This window comes from Vitis riparia, chromosome 1 (genome assembly GCF_004353265.1).
Source record: "Vitis riparia cultivar Riparia Gloire de Montpellier isolate 1030 chromosome 1, EGFV_Vit.rip_1.0, whole genome shotgun sequence".
Classification (NCBI taxonomy): domain Eukaryota; kingdom Viridiplantae; phylum Streptophyta; class Magnoliopsida; order Vitales; family Vitaceae; genus Vitis; species Vitis riparia.
The window spans coordinates 16,185,278-16,202,967 of NC_048431.1; the positions used below are offsets into that span (position 1 = coordinate 16,185,278).

The following is a 17,690-nucleotide window of genomic DNA, read 5'->3' on the forward strand; positions in this document are numbered from 1 at the left end:
TTTTTTATATTTTTTTTATGCCAAATAGTTTTACGTTTTCAACTATTTTAACAGCTTGTGATGCACTTAAGGAACTTGAGTTTGGAAGAGGGATTCAAGGATGGGTGATTAAATGTGGTGCAAGAGAATATGCTTTTGTGGGGATTGTCATCATTGATTTGTATGCTAAATGCAGGGATATGGATCAAGTTGTGAAGGAATTTTTGCGAATGCCAATCCGCAATGTAGTTTCCTGGACTACCGTCATTTCTGGTTTTGTTAAGAAGGATGACAGTATTTCTACTTTCCACTTCTTCAAAGAAATGAGAAAAGCAAGAGAGAAAATAAATAACTACACTATGACTAGTGTACTTACTGCTTGTACTGAACCAACCATGATCAAAGAGGCAGTCCAACTACATTCTTGGATTTTCAAAACCAGGTTCTACTGTAAGTTCTACTTTGATCAATATGTATTCAAAAATAAGAGTGACTGACTTATTTGAGAGGGTGTTCAGAGAGATGGAAAGTACAAAGAATCTAGCCATGTGGGCTATTATAATATCTGCCTTTGCTCAAAGTGGGAGTACTGAAAGAGCAGTTGAATTGTTTCAGAGGATGCTTTAGGAGGGTTTGAGACTTGGTAAGTTTCGTAGTTCTAGTGTTTGAGCATAATAGACAACCTAAGGTTGAGGAGACAGATCGGTTGCTACATTCTTAAAATTGGTTTGTTTACTGATATTTCTGTGGGCAGTTTTTCTTTTCACAATGTACTCAAAATGTGGTAGTTTAGAGGAATCTCACACAGTTTTTTTGAGAAAATGCCTAACAAAGACAATGTTTCATGGGCCTCCATGATCACTGGGTTTTCAGAACATGACCACGCAGAACAAGCTGTTCAGTTGTTCAGAAAGATGCTATTAGAAGAAATTAGACCAGATCAAATGACTTTAACTCCAGCTCTAACTGCATGTTCTGCTCTTCATTCCTTAGGAAAAGGAAAGGAAGTTCATAGGTATGCTCTTTGAGCACGAGTTGGCAAAGAGGTACTTGTGGGTGATGCACTTGTAAATATGTACTCAAAATGTGGTGCCCTAGTCTTGGCAGGGAGGGTATTTGACATGTTGCCCCAAAATGATCAATTTTCATGCTCCTCCTTGGTTTCAGAAATTTCCCTCCAATTTTCCCCTTTAATTTTCCATAACCTTCTCAAAATCACCCAAAACCCCCCAGAAAGAGGTTTCCCGGAAACATAGGTTTCTTTGACATGGACTCTACTGCCCAAAATTTTCAACAACGCAATATGTCAATCAAACTGTGGCCCCCTAGCTAGAGTACCAGGTTGATGCTTGTGGAACGAATGACCAAGAATCTTACTATTTCATCCATACTATCCAGAAAATATGGTCTTCTGATGAGAAAAGAAGTTGAGGAGCATGCTAAGGAAATAGAAGATGCAGCCTTTGTGCAACTTTATGCTAAAGAGTCTAGTAAGCTTATGCTGGAAATTCTTAAACAAGGTCCTAAGACAAAGGAGGATGGTGAAGTAACGACAGCAAGGCAACAAATGTTGAAGCAACATATACAGGACTATTGGGTCTGAAGGAGCAAATATCTGTGATTCTACTTAGTGGTCTTGCAAGGGTTTCAAATTCGCAAGAATCTGATGGCTTTGAGCAACTGGTGGAACCACTATAGTATCATCAATGTGTAATCACTTTTGGATTTTCAAGACCTCTGAAATAGAAGACACTATCTGATAATGGTCTTAGCATTCCTTGTTTTGAAGCTGCTAATCTGGAGGATGCTGTCAACTGTGTTAAGAGTATGGCAAGATGTGGGGATGCAGTTGTTCTCAATCCAAGTTGTGTAAGCTTTGATGAATTCAAAAATTTTGAGCACAGGGGGAAGGTCTTTCAGGAGCTGGTCTTCTCATCAAAATAAGTCTTGGACAAGAAACTTGCTGCAAGAAGAGAAAGGTGGGAGTGGATTTCAAGTGTTAACACAAAAGCATTCGATCATTCCTTCTCTAAACGCTGCGTTTTGGTCGATCTCTTATTTCAAGGACCATGGCTTCATTTACGGAGAAAATGTTAATTTGTGCTGTAGTAGAGTTTGATTTCAACTGGAAATTAACCACTTTAGGAGCTACTTGCTTTCCTATTAACTGATGGACACTCACTGGAGAATGCCTTCTAGATGTGAATTGCACAAAAGTGATTATTTTTGTCATTATTTTGCTTAGAAGTTGTCTTGTAAAGTTAAAAATGGGCAGCAAGACGATTATCAAATGGTCAAAGCAAATCAGATCAGCCCAAGTTGCGCAATTGATAAAAGCAGAAAGGGATATACGGAAAGCTATTGTCATATTTGATTCCGCAATAGCAGAGTATACTAATGGTGTGGACCCGCATTTTTCACGTGCGTCCCCACTCGATCGGCGAGACTCGCTTTTTATTTGTGAAAAATTAATTTTAGAAAAGTTGGAGTCGCCACCTATTTTATTTTTCTTTTAAAGGGAAAATAAAACAAGAAAGAAAAACCCTAAAAAGTGACTCCATAGTTCTGGAAAAAGCATGTCTTTGGGAAACCTGAGTCTAGGTCCGGAGATCAGGTTACTGGAAAATACCTCTAAAAGGTAGCACCCCTCTAAGCCCTATAAAGGTCTCTACTGACTAAGTTGAGGGAAACGTGACAATTAAATAGTTGATCATGGATACCTAAGTAAGCTAGGTCGAAAAATAGCATGCTTAATAGGAAAACCAATCACAATCATGAAGAAGATTTAGGGTACATACCTGGACTGCTTCTTAAGCGCTATCACAAGACATCAAAGATTAGCTTGAAAGTACGACACATAATATACATTTTTATCAAAGATGATCAAACAAGCATCAAGGCAATCAATTATGGCATCAAACACGGACATGGCTCATGATAACATACACATTCATGGAATTTTAGAGTTTGAGGGCAGGAAAAGCGTACCTGGATTGCAAGCTAATACTCCTCTATGGGAAACAAGTTTGCTTAGTAACAAGTGCGAATAAATCTCAATGCCACAAAGAGGAATCACAATCAATCAAATATCAAGCAAACAATATTGATGAGAATATCATGAATGTCGGGCCCCCACCAAAGCCCCAATCAATTTCACATGAGTTGATTCTATGAATTCCATTGTTTGGAATCATGAAAGTTATTCATGCTTGTGAAAAATCAAGAAGATTAAGAAAATAGTGGAAAGTCAAAGAAAATAGTGAAAGTTCATGCGAAGAGGAAAAAATGCAGCAAAGGATTATTAAAGATGGATTTTTCAATGCTGAGAATATTTAGTTGAAAAATGATTCAAAAATTCAATTTAAAAACAATAAATCCCCAATCAAAGAAGCAAATAGAGGAGGAGGTGGAATGTTGGCCGGACAGAATTCCGGATGTGAGATATCCGGAGGAGGCGGAATGTCGGCGGACAGAATTCCGGATGTGAGATATCCAGAGAAGGTGGAATGGTGGCGGGATAGAATTCCGGATGTGAGATATCCGGAGAAAGTGGAATGGCGGCGGGACAGAATTCCAGATGTGAGATATCCAGATAAGGTGGAATGGCGGCGGGACAGAATTCCGGATGTGAGATATCCGGAGAAGGCGGAACGTTGGCCGTACAGAATTCCGGACATGAGATATCCGGAGAGGGAAAGAGTAGAAGATGTTGAATCAGTAAGCATAAATAACCCCACTTCAAGTATTAATCCATGGGTTAAGAGCGGAGGGAACTATGCAGAATAGGATTTAAACAAAAAACTGAGCGTGATAACATTCAAGCATGGAGTTCTATATTTCCAAAGACATCAATGACATATAAAATAATCAAAATCGAATCAAGGTGGAGTAGTAAACGACCAATCCCAGCATAACAACTTGTGGCCTTTTCCGTCCACACCAAACAAAGAGGCATTGAATATTTCTAAATGACCAAAATGGAGAAATCAAATATGGGTCAGAACACCCAGAGTAACCAGAAGCATACCTGGACAAAGTCGGCTACAATTGCTCCTCTTCCACCCTCGTGCGCTTTTCTGCCCTTCACAATCAAAGAATCCTCTTCTTGTTCTTCCTCTCTCACGTATATATATTAGCCTTCCCAAAGAACCCCCCAACTTTCGCTGGAGGAAAAAATCCCCTCCTTTCTTCTTTTTTTAAATCTACTTTCCTTTCTTATTTTCTTCCCTTTTATAACTGATTCTCCCATAGAAATAATATATGTGCTATCCTTCTAAAAATACAAAATCTTTTTTTTTTTAAATTCTGTTGACTCTCCTTCCAAATAGATGGTGGCTCGTTTCCTCATGCCCAAAAGCCAAAAAATATGATTTAGAAAACTTGTGATAAGATAAAATAAAATAAAAATAATAAAGAAATCCATATAAGTCACACAAGTCATGTAGGCCATGTAATCATGCAAGTCATATAAAAAGTGGGTTTAAAAGTGCTAAAGTGGACCTAAGTGAACTAAGCCCAATGAAGTATCTAAGTAGGCCTAAGGCATTTAGGAAAGTGTCTAAGTCTAAATTAGGGCAGCCGAGGTCATAATAAGGGGTTAGGCAATCCCTCAATCAGAGTCTCCGAGGTGGTTCAAGAAAGGTAAGTAATGTGAGTAGATATGGGCCACCAAGGAGCTACTGTAAAGTATCGAATAAGACATGTGCTAGGAGGACAAAATTGAGGGTCTACAAATGGGTTCCGACATGGTCACCAAACATTCAGTCTTATGATCTCTAGATTAGTGTCTGCAAATCATTTCAGATTAGTTGAGGAACTTCTTTGTAGAATGAAGGAAGAAAAATGCAATATTACAGAGGACATATTCCTTTCCATTTGTAGAGCCTATGGTCGGGTTCATAAGCCACTGGATGCTGTCCGGTTTTTTCGCAAAATGGAGTATGAGTGTGAGCCCAACCAAAAATCATATATTACAGTCTTTGCTATTCTTGTTGGTGAAAACCAGTTAAAACTGGCTTTGAGATTTTATAGATATATGAGGGAAATGGGTATTCCACCTAGTGTTGCTTCCCTAAATGTTTTGATCAAAGCCCTCTGCAAAAATAGTGGAACAATGGATACTGCTCTTCGGATATTTAGAGAGATGCCCAATCAAGGATGTCCTCCAGATTCATATACGTACGGTAATCTAATTAATGGGTTGTGTAGATTGGGAAAGATTGGCGAAGCAAAGGAGTTGTTTAAAGAGAAGGAGACAAAATCTTGTTCACCGACTGTTGTTACCTGTACTTCTCTCATACATGGTTTATGCCAGTCCAAAGATTTGGATTCAACTATTAGGTTGCTTGAAGAGATGGAAAGCAAGGGCATTGAACCCAACGTTTTTACTTACAGTTCTTTAATGGATGGTCATTGCAAGAGTGGGTGTTCATCACAAGCTCTGGAGTTACTGGATATGATGGTTAGCAGATGCCATTTGCCCAACATGATTACATATAGTACTTTAGTCCATGGACTTTGTAAAGAAGGAAAGCTTCAAGAAGCTGTGGAGATTCTTGACAGGATGAAGCTCCAAGGCTTGAGACCGGATGCAGGATTGTATGGGAATATCATAAGTGGCTTCTTTGATATTTGCAAATCCCACGAGGCTGCAAACTTCCTTGATGAAATGGTCGTCCTTAGGTGGATCTCCCCAAACTGACTAACTTGGAGCCTTCATTTTAGAATTCATAATATAGTGGTCCAAGGGCTTTGTACTGAGCATCCAAATCGAGCTTTTCAGTTATATCTAAGCATGCGGACAAGGGGCATTTCAATTGATGCCAAAACTTTTGCTTCTCTTTGTGAATTATTTATGTAACAAAGGTGATCTGCACAAAGCTGCTCACCTTGTTGATGAGATGGTGCTTGACGGGTGCATTCCTGATGAGGTAACATGGAATGTTGTGGTAGGTGGATTTTGGGATCGAAGGAAGGTGCGAGAAGCTGCTGAACTTGTACAGGTTGAGCTGATGGGGAGAGCCTAGGACTACATGCATGATATTTCTGAATGCAAAGTCCTTCATACAAGCCGCTCTAATTAAAGCTGTATTTCATACAGTCTTTTTGATGGCCCGAAGAACTTTCTGTTTTGCATAGATTTTTACAAAGAACTTCACCGGAAACTACAGTTGGGTCAAAGAGGCTTTACTGTCCATCAAATTTTCCTAAGAGTACGCAAAAGAAATAGTTAGAATAAATAGAGCATACGATTGTGAGAAGATTGAAATATGAATAAAAAAAAAACAAGAGAGAAACTTAAGAAGAGAAAGGTGGGAGTGGATTTCAATCATCACCAAGGCTGTCAGCCAGACCATTGGCATCATGAGCCTCTTGATTTAGCTGCAATATCTGTTACCTATTCTCTTCCTCCCTATGGAACTTCTGATTCTTGGTTTATCCAGGTTGTCCTTGGTGGCTCAGTTGAAGATGATTAGGCTTCTTTTCTATCCAGAGATGCAATGATCCTGATTTTTTAGGATGTCCTCAAAAAGTTACTGACTTTTATAATGACCTCCTCTTTTATGTGGGTTAAGGATGCAAGTTCTTTATTAGCTCCTACGGCAGTAGATCCCACGACAGAACTGAAATCTTCTATTAACATGTTGGGGATAGCTCAGTTTGCTCTTGAAATACTTGATGGTAGTTTCCTTTGCTTGCAGACGTTTTGTGAGGGAAGTGAGCTAGTTCATGTCTTTCAGCTGCATTATTTATTATCGGTTGGGGGTGTAATATGGCAAAAGTATTGGATAATGCATCTGATGATCAATCAATGGAAATGACAAAGGCTATGATGAATTTTGGTGAAGCTTTACTTTCTTTGCGTGGTGAAGAAAATCTAATCTGAGATTCTTTATTTGCAACTAAATTTCAGTAGGAGTGGTTCCCATGCTGTTCTTATAAATTTGATGTCGATGAAAACTACTGTCATCATTGAGAATAGGAGACGGAGAGACAAGGGAGATTGGAAGTGATCTTCTGCATCTGGGGCATAATCCCCCCTCTTCTTCACCCCATTCTGTAATTCATACATGTATGAGCAGCAGGCTTGAGATCATTATTTGTTTTTATCCGAAAAGATATCGGTTGGGCAGCAGCTCGGGAAGGAAATGAATTCCTATAAGCTCCAGAAAATGAGAAACTGATTCTCGTGATGATAAAACAACAAAAAAAAGAGTTTAATATGAGAGTATAGAAGCTGAGATACAAAAATCCGAAGGGGAGTTATGAGCAAGTGGGTAAATTAGTTACAGTCTTGAGGACCAAAACTGGAGAATGAGTAATAGCCCAGTGAACATGGGCTCTAAAATTAATATGGCCAGTTTCTTTCCAAACTACCAACGATATGTAGAGGTCTCCACACGAATCTGTTTCAACAGTGTAGTCTCAAGTGCACCTCCAGACCTCACTCACATGGTGGCTACCTTGGTGCATATTACCCTCCTCCTAATTTTTTTTTTCTTCTTTTTTCTCTTTGTGATCTTAAACATCTTAAATCTGTTTTCAAAATCATCCTCATCCAAATAACTCGATTTTAGAAAATCATCTTCGGACCTTCTTTAGGCAATAAAATCCAGATTTTAATAATCTTTTGTTGCCATTTTTCCTCATGGCATGCATTTTTACTATTTTCTTTTACTTTCAACTATTTTCTTTTTCTTTTTTTTGTTGATTTTTAACAAGCATGAACAAACTTCATGATTCCAAATAATGGAATTCATAGAATCAATTCATGCAAAATTGATTAGGGCTCTAGAGGGGCCCAACATTTATGATATTCTCTTCGATATTGTTTGTTTGATATCTGATTGATTTTTATTCTTCTTGATGATATACATGAATTTGTTTTATATTCATTGTTGAGCTACCCTTGTTTCCCATAGAGGTGTTAATGCTCGTTGATCAGGTACGCTCTTTCTACCCCCCAACTCAAGAATTTTGTGAATGTGTATGTTTTGATGAGCCATATCCATATTTGAATGTTGTCCTTGATTGCTTTGACACTTGTTTGATTATTTATGATGTAATATATGCTGAGTAATATGCTATTCAAACTAACTTCGATTTTTTATGATAGCGCTTGAAAAGCCGTTCAAGTACGCACTTTGACTCTCTCTTATGATCAGACTTTCTTGTTTTACATACTATTTTTTGAAATCACCTAGCCTACTTAGATATCCACGATCAACCATTTAATTGGCATATTTCCCTCAACTTAGTCAGTAGAAACCTTTGTAGGGCTTAGAGAGGTGTTACCTTTTAGAAGTACCTTCCCAATAAGTAACCTGATCCCCATACCTAGACTTGGGTTTTTCAAAGACATGCTTTTCCAAAACTATGGAATCACTTCTTTAGGGTTTTCTTTCTTGTTTTATTTTCCCTTTTAAAATAAAATAAAATAAGTGGCAACTCCGACTTTTCCAAAATTAATTTTTCACAAATAAAAGTGAGTTTTGCCAATCGAGTGGGGACGGACGTGAAAAATGCGGGTCCACAATGGGATTGAGATAGTGTGTCCCCTTGGGTGATCTATTTAGAACATGTGATCATGAAATTTAAGGTCATGGTAATTTATTTAATAGAATTTGACATATGCTCCTTGGAGTTAGAGTATGTCATTTGATCACATAAAAAGTGGGATATATAACTCAAGGATTTGAGAGATAATCTTGATAGGTGATAACACTACCTTGTTAGATTACGAACATCAGATCATGAGGAGTCTATATGCAGTGGATGGTAGGTCATGGACCCGAGTACTTGGTGTCTCATTATAATATACATAAGGTACTATAGTGTAGTTGACTCTATAGTAGGGTGCTGAGTCAATTTCAGAATTTGATTTTAAGGGAGCCAATACTCATATAGGTCCCAATGGTCCCCGTTCTAAGCTCATATTTCTTGATGGCATAGTTTATGAAGATTGAATGGGTTTTTAGTTCGCTTTTGTGCATAAAGGTGTTTTGATAATTATGTAAGGTTGCATAGGGATAAGTGAGTGGTATCTCTGAATTGGGTAATTGATTAATGGTTAATTAATTAATTAATAAGAAACTCTTTTTTTTTTAGCTAGATTAAGTTACCCAAGCCCATGGTGGGTTTAAGTCTCTTAAGCCCAGTAGGAAACCTATAAATACCCCTTTTGGGGTTAAAGTTTCCAGGTCTTGCCATTTTCTCTCTATAGTCGAGAAAGATAACCCTACCCTCTACCCTTGAGATCTCTACCATCTCAGTGCCTAGACACAAAGAAAGAGTCATTAGGTGAAAGATCATAGTGTTTACAAGATCCATTACGACTTTAAAGTTATCTACATCAATTGGAATCGATCTAGGAACATTTGGATCAAAGGTATATGGCTTTTTTCTCTAAATCTATGATTTCTATGGTATCCATATTGTTTTTGAATACCTATTTATCCACTGTGATAAAGTTAGAGGGCCTATGAGAGATTTGCACCCTATGTGATCCATGGCATGGGAATGGAGTTATCTAAGGTTCCCAATACATATAATCCCTCGTTCTCCAAAAATACTTGAGTATATATTTAATATCAGCCCTAAGCTTTAATTTGGAAATGGACTAATATCTATTCATAATTCTTACAACAAAACAAATATATGGTCTAGCTTATAACATCGCATACTTAAGGCTACCCATTATAGAAGCATAGGATATCGCCTTAATGCAATTTTTCTCCTATAAACCCTCCATTTTGTCCCCTTAGCACATGCCTTATTAGGTATTCTTTCAATACTCCATAGTAGTATCCTAGTGGCCCATTGCTACTTATACAACTTACCTTTTTTAGCCACTTTGGAGATGCTAGTTAAGGGATTTATGTGGCCCCTCATTGTGACCATTGATAACCTCGAGTTAGATTTAGTTTTTTTTTTCCTTTTTATTTTAGGTTAGCCCTTTTAGGTGCACTTTCCTTTGTAGGACAACATACTTAGGTATTTCCTAGGACACCATGCCCACTTAGGTCCATCTAGGCTCACTTAAGCCCATTTAAACACCTCCTTAGGTTAGATTCCACTTAGTTCATTGAGATATTTTTCCATTTAAGTCACTTAGGCACATTTTAGGTAAGTCCACCAAACCCACTTAGGTTCACTTAGATAGATTCTTTAGACTTAGTGCACTAAGGTTTATTTCTTGAGTTGTGATTACATAATTATGAGTTTAAGTGAGTTTTTGGCTTTATTTTTTTTATTGAATTTTCAATATTGGGAAATTTAGGTTTTGGGTTGTTGATGTGGAAAATATATGGTTTTGAAAACCCAAATACATAAAATATGAGATCCAACTATTAATAGCTAAAATAATATCCAAAACGTGCACTATGTCTTGTTTACTTGTCCTTTTCCTAGATTGCCCCTAAATTTCTCCATGTCATCAGCAAATCCTCCCCATGTCAGTAGAACAATTTGAAACTGGAACTAATTCTCAAAGTTGAAACACAAAGAAACTCGAACTTAGAACCAAAAGTAGGGAATCTCTCTCTCACTTCTAGTCATTTTGCCCTAACTCATCTCAGGAAATTCCCAATTTCAAACCTAGTTTTAAAAAACACAACTTTCCTTGATAATAATCTCCTTCCTTCTCCATCGTCGCCTATCAGTCTCTTTCCCCGCGTTTGGTTCCCAAGAAAGCCCAGGAAAATAAATCCAAATGAGCTCTCATTTCCTCCCTTCCACTTTCCCATGACTTCTTCCCAACCAAACACACTATTTATGAGCTTCAACACTTCTTTTCTCTCGACGCTTCAATCGGGTTTCGATATAAGAAGAGTGAAAGTTGGTGCTTATTGTCTTTCCTCTGCTCCCACATTAGTGGTTCTCGTTGTACTAATGGTATGAGTAGTTTTTACAAGTTACATTTGAGCTTGTTTGGATGCCTAGAAAATCTGAGTAAAATAGGAAAAAATGGCTTTCATGGGGGAAAAACATCTGGAATCAATCAATTCTAATTAAACTAGTTGGTTACTTGAGTTGAGTCTCATTCTTTTTTAATTCTTTGGAAGGAAGACAAAATTGAATTTGAAACTCAAATCTTAATGGCTTTTCTTCACCAACTAAAATGGAGGGTCACTAGAAATACCCATTGTGTTTCTTAGTCAGAAACTTCATATTTGAGTGCACTGTTATAATATTGGGAAGAATTATAGGAGCAGTATTAATGTGATTCAACTACTGAGACTTCATAGAAAGGTAGTTTGGACCTGGTAGGTGTGTATTCTAGTTATTTTTTCTCACTTGTCCTGGTGAATCCTTAGCAATGAGACTAGGATTTAAGCTCAAAAGGTTATACTTATCCACTGTTTCTAACTCTTTTAACTTGTTATGATTGATGAGAAAGATGATAGTTTCTTTCCGACCCATTATTGGAAAGTTTCTCTTTGAGGCACCATCATGCTCTTTCCTTGGCATCTCTTTCTATAAAGATCTGTTTGGCCCAAAGGGCAGTAAGCAATAAAGAAGGATCTTGTAAAATATCAAACAGAGAAAATCGAGTGCTAGCATTTTTTTGTTGTTTTTCTTTCAGTAGTATTTTATGCAACTAGTGGGCCATTTTGAATCATAAGTTGCATTCTCATGTAGTACAATGGTTTGAATTTCCACAACAAGAGATATTACCCGGCAATTGTGTACATTTTCAGAAACAAAGTTCTACTTCGGTAATTTTTTTGTGAAATCAGAGAGTAGCAATTATTTGAGACCTAACAAGAATTGTAACTTGACTACATGGGTTTCTGGCTGTGAGCCTGGATGGGCTTGTAGTGTTGGTCAAAATCATCAGGTTAACCTTAAAAATTCATAGAACATTCATACCAGAACTCATGATTGTTAGGCTTGTTGTGAGGGTTTCTTCTACCCTCATGGTATCACTTGCATGATACTCAGTAGGATATATCTGAAATTGAATAAAAAACAAAAATGTAAAAATTAAATATGTTTGGTTACATCTTCTCATGCCTAACCCGAGAACATAAAATTTCTCAAACACCCAATCTTGTTTCTCTCATATTAACAAAAGAAACCCTAAAATGTCCAATCTATCACCACTGTCTCAGCAACCAAACGGAGCACTTCATTGTAAGAACACTAGTAACTAGCCGTGTTGAAGAGGTGTAGCTATGAGTCTCTCGGACCCATTCATTCTGGCTTGAATTGTTGAGATAAATCGATGTATATGAGCAGCTAGAATCAACGTCTAGTCTCAAATCTGCAATTTCTTTTTACCATGTTGAATAATTTTATTTTAGGTTTGGGCCTAAGCATCAAAAACTTCCACTTCCAGTAGCTATTGTTTCTTTAGAGTATAAGATTTAGTAACCAAGAGTAAGAGAGCCTTAGTATGGCAAAGTTTGAATATAGAAAAGGGTGGCATGTCAAAGCATACTCAGTCGTAGGTTTTTGAAAGAGCCTTGGACATCAATGGACTTAGCAAGTTCTAACAAGTGCAAAAGGTTGTAAGTGACATTATTATTTTGTGGACTGTAACTTAGGTACTATCTTAATAGCCCTTAGGTACTACCTTAAGGGACCTTAGGTATTACATTAGTTAAAGTTCAGTTCTACCTTTTCCAAGCCTTGGTCCTTTCTTTGTGACCCTTAGACCATGTTATTATGTGATTCTCGTGTGCGATCAAGTGGTTCATCTTTGGTTTTTTGGTACTGTACCTTAGGTACTACCTTAATAGCCCTTAGGTACTAAGTTAATGTACCTTAGGTACTACCTTAAAGGACCTTAGATACTACCTTAGTTAAAGTTGGGGTCTACCTTTCCCAAGCCTCGGACCTTCCTTTGTGACCCTTAGACCATGCCATTATGTGATTCTTTTGTGTGGTCAAGTGGTTCACCTTTGGTTTTTTGGGACTGTATCTTAGGTACTACCTTAATGTACCTTAGGTACTACCTTAAGGGACCTTAGGTACTACCTTAGTTAAAGTTGTGGTCTACCTTTCCCAAGCATTGGACCTTCCTTTATGACCCTTAGACCATGCCATTATGTGCTTTTCTTATGTGGTCAAGTGGTTAACCTTTGGTTTTTTGGGACTGTACCTTAGGGACTACCTTAATAGCCCTTAGGTACTACCTTAATGTACCTTAGGTACTACCTTAAGGGACCTTAGGTACTACATTAGGTAAAGTTGGGGTTTACCTTTCCCAAGGCTCGGACTTTCCTTTGTGACCCTTAAACCATGCCATTATGTGATTCTCTTGTGTGATCAAGTGGTTAACCTTTGGTTTTTTGGGACTGTACCTTAGGTACTACCTTAGTTAAAGTTGGGGTCTACATTTCCCAAGCCTTGGACCTTCCTTTATGAACCTTACACCATGCCATTATGTGATTCTTTTGTGTGGTCAAGTTGTTTACCTTTGGTTTTTTGGGACTATACTTTAGGTACTACCTTAATGTACCTTAGGTACTACCTTCAGGGACCTCAGGTACTGCCTTAATTAAAGTTGGGGTCTACCTTTCCCAAGCCTCAGACCTTCCTTTGTGACCCTTAGACCATGTCATTATGTGATTCTCTTGTGTGATCAAGTGGTTAAAGGTACTACCTTAATGTACTTTAGGTACTACCTTAAGGGACCTTAGGTACTACCTTAACTAAAGTTGGGGTCTACATTTCCCAAGCCTCGAGCCTTCCTTTGTGATCCTTAGACCATACCATTATATGATTCTCTTGCGTGATCAAGTGGTTAACCTTTGGTTTTTTGGGAATGTACCTTAGATACTACCTTAAGAGCCCTTAGGTACTACCTTAATGTACCTTAGGTACTCCCTTAGCTAAAGTTGGGGTCTCCCTTTCCCAAGCCTAGGACATTCCTTTATGACCTTTAGACCATGCCATTATGTGATTCTCTTGTGTGGGCAAGTGGTTCACCTTTGGTTTTTTACAGACTTTACCTTAGGTACTACCTAAATAGCCTTTAAGTACTACCTTAAGGGACCTTAGGTACTACCTTAGTTAAAAGTTGGGTTCTACCTATCCCAAGCCTCGGACTTTCCTTTGTGACCCTTAGACCATGCCATTATGTGATTCTCTTGTGTGGGCAAGTGATTCACCTTTGGTTTTTTGCGGACTGTACCTTAGGTGCTACCTTAATCTACCTTGGGTAGTACCTTAAAGGACCTTAGGTACTACCTTAGTTAAAAGTTGGGTTCTACCTATCCCAAGCCTCAGACCTTCCTTTGTGATCCTTAGACCATGCCATTATGTGATTCTCTTGTGTGGGCAAGTGGTTCACCTTTGGTTTTTTGTGGACTGTACCTTTGGTACTACCTTATTAGTCTTCAAGTACTACCTTAATCTACCTTGGGTACCACCTTAAGGGACCTTAGGTACTACCTCATTTAAAGTTGGGTTCTACCTATCTTAAGCCTTGGATTTTAAATCCCGCACATTACTTGTTATATTTAAAATTTTGTAGTTTATCATCACTATTATTATCCTACAATTAATGTGGTACACATGTGTGAATTATATATGTTTTGTATTATATTTTTCAGTAGTTATTAGTTGATTGATTATAAAAAATTAACCAACAACAATTATGTCATCAAATGAGGAACAAGCAAACATACTATGTAGTGTTTATGGGTCGTAGACATAGAGTGTATGATTCTTGGGTTGAATGTCAAAAGAATGTGCTCCTTTATAAGGGGAGTGTTTACAAATCATATACTTTTAGAGAGGAAGCTGTCCAATCTTGGGTGTTCCATGCACCAAGATGGAATAGAAGTGATGAATGTTTATTTGCTGCGAAACCAAAGTTTGAACTTGCAGTTGATGATCAACATTCCTTGAAAAATATTTCATATACATATGTAATAACTTTCTTTGTTGGCTTCTTTGTAGCATGTGTTTTTCTTATTGTAATATCTAGTTTAACATAGGTTGTGGAAATGTGTTATGAATATCAATGTGTAGTCATGTATTTGTCGTAGTGTTCACATGTACTATGTGATTATTATTGTCAACTTTGTTAAACTGAAAAAGCTCACTCAAACGTTTGGAGCATAAGACAATATGTTCATTAAAGTTAAACATTACAGAAATTGAGAATTTTTGACATATCATATGCTTTGGAATAAAATTTATTTGAGTTGTAAAGCTAACAACAATATCTATGGAAATTAAATTTTAGCATTTTTCAAATTTAAATTTAATCTAATATGTATAAATTTTGTCAATATAAGCTATGTAAATTTCTAATTATTTAAATTATGTTTGTTTCTTTTGATATAAATTATATTTGGATAATACAAAATTAATGTAATTAAAAATTATAGAAAGCATTCCATACTAGTGGATTCACTGGACAATAAAATTTAATCATGTACAATAAAATGATGGGAACTCTTTTAACTTTTCACTATGAATGTAATACTGGATTCACTGGTAAGGGTATTGTGCTAAAATTGTCATACCATACTAGTGGCGGCTTCATTTGTTGGACACCCAAAACTGCAAGAAGTATTTGTAACCACATTATAACCACATTGTACTTTTACGACATTGTTCTTACCTTATCCGATTTTTCTATCCCGCACCTACATTTAACATATGGTTACATTTTTGTACTTTTATGGTATTGTTGCCTTTAATCATAATATTTTTTGTGCCTTGATCGTGTTATTTATATCATAATCACATTTTACATAGATTGATCATATTTTTTATACGTTAATTCCTTGATCACATTTTGTTACCTTAATACATCTTTTATACCAATCACATTTATTATTCTATAATCACATTACTTGTATCTTAGTCATAATTTTTGTACTTTAGTTCCTTGTCAAATTTTGTCCTACCTACCTTCATTATACATTTTATACCTTAATTATATTCTTTGGTACCATGATCACATTCTTTATACCCGGGTTTATAGTTATCATATTTTCACAAATTATTCATATTTTTTTAGCTTTCACTAATAGTTATATTTCGAGTCATTTGTTTATTTATTTTGTAAAATAAGTCTTGTTTCATTGAACTTATTTTATATTTTTTTTAAATTTAAAATTTACTAAATTTTTTCAAATACCTTAATTTATAAAAACGGTTTATATATATATATATATATTCATTATGTTATTTTAAAAAATTATAAAGTAGAAAGAGAAAAAGTACCTACATCCAAAATTCCATCCAACAACCCACCAAATTTTAGGTGAAAAATTAAAGCCTTTTTATTAGTCATTGATGCTTTGAATTCAATTTCAAAGTCGATATTATTTAAAATAATTTGAATTTTATTTCAAACTAACAATTTAAAATTTTGACCTTATCCACTTCATTATTCTAGTCTACACCATGAGACACATTTTATAATATTTATTTAATTATTTATTTTTTATTTTTTTAAGAATATTTTGACTGAAATTTCTAGATTCCCATTAGATAATACCTGTGAATTTAAAATAATTAATATCAATATATCAAATATTGACACACATCATATTTTGTTTCTGATTTTGGGAAATTGATTACTTTCTGGGTAATTGGAGTATTTTGGATTTGGGTTGCCCTTTTTGGGCATTGTAGTATTGGGCCCAATCATTGGTTCAGAGTGAGAATAAGAAGGAATTGAGTAAACTTATAAATTGGTTATAAAGTTGATTAATTTCTGATACAGAACAAGGTATGTTGTAGTGGTTGCTGATTTTGCGTTGCATATCCATTACAAACTCTAAACTATCAAGCTTAGTTTGCTTGCTATAATTACAACAGATGGGGGTATTTTTTTGGGTTCGTGGCAATCTGGAAGTGTTGCGCGCTCAAACTTGTTCAAGTTGGATTTTATAGCAAAGGATGGGCTTAAAGTTGGTGGTCGGAGCATTGCAACGTCCATATTGTCCTGTTGGTAGTCTGATTGAGATAAGATTCAATTGTAAAGTGTTTCGGAGAAACCTAATGAGGGACAGAGTTACAAAGAATGATCAACTCAGTTACTGGTTTGAGAGCTCTAACACATATACAAATATAGCTCATTACATCGGATAAATTGCTTGTGAATTCTGCAAAAATCTTATATATACAAATTAAATGGGTACAACTAATTCTAATTAAATCCCTCAAATATTAGCATTATAGAAGTTGAGTATTAGAGCCAAAGTAAGAACATCTCGAATAGTAGTGGGTTTCACATCAAGACTAAACATTCATCTAAAAATGGTACCAGAAACAGAATTGAGTCATCTTGTTCTTAAGATAGAAAACATAAAACATATACAGGACAACCAAAATGGTCATCATTCATGCTTCTCATCCCACTTTCTCTCAATGTGTGTTTTCGTTTTGACCACCCCAGCAGAATGCTGCTGCTCTAATTGCAATTATGTCTTTACTTCTCAATTCTGCAATAATCGGTTTTCCATCTTCAAATCCTTTATCCTTACAACAACATAAAAAAGGAATGTGATAGTCAGGTTTATGATTATACTTACATAATGATGGATATGTAAATGAAACATAAATGCAACTCTTCAGGATAGAATAAGAAAAACACCGTTCGATGCCTATGCAATTCCGTAATTGTGTTTGCGGAATCTATTTATTGGAAGGATTTTAAGAAAAAATCTTCTATTGGTTATATAGCTTCTATCATTTTCTTAAACAACAAGTTGTATGATTCCAAAGTTTCTATCCTTTTG

The 17,690-nt window shown here is 36.2% G+C and overlaps 1 pseudogene; it reads left to right on the top strand.

Moving 5' to 3' along the window:
• The first annotated feature begins 2,246 nt into the window (after positions 1-2,246).
• On the top strand, positions 2,247-6,005 carry LOC117920506 (annotated as a pseudogene).
• The last annotated feature ends 11,685 nt before the right edge of the window (positions 6,006-17,690 follow it).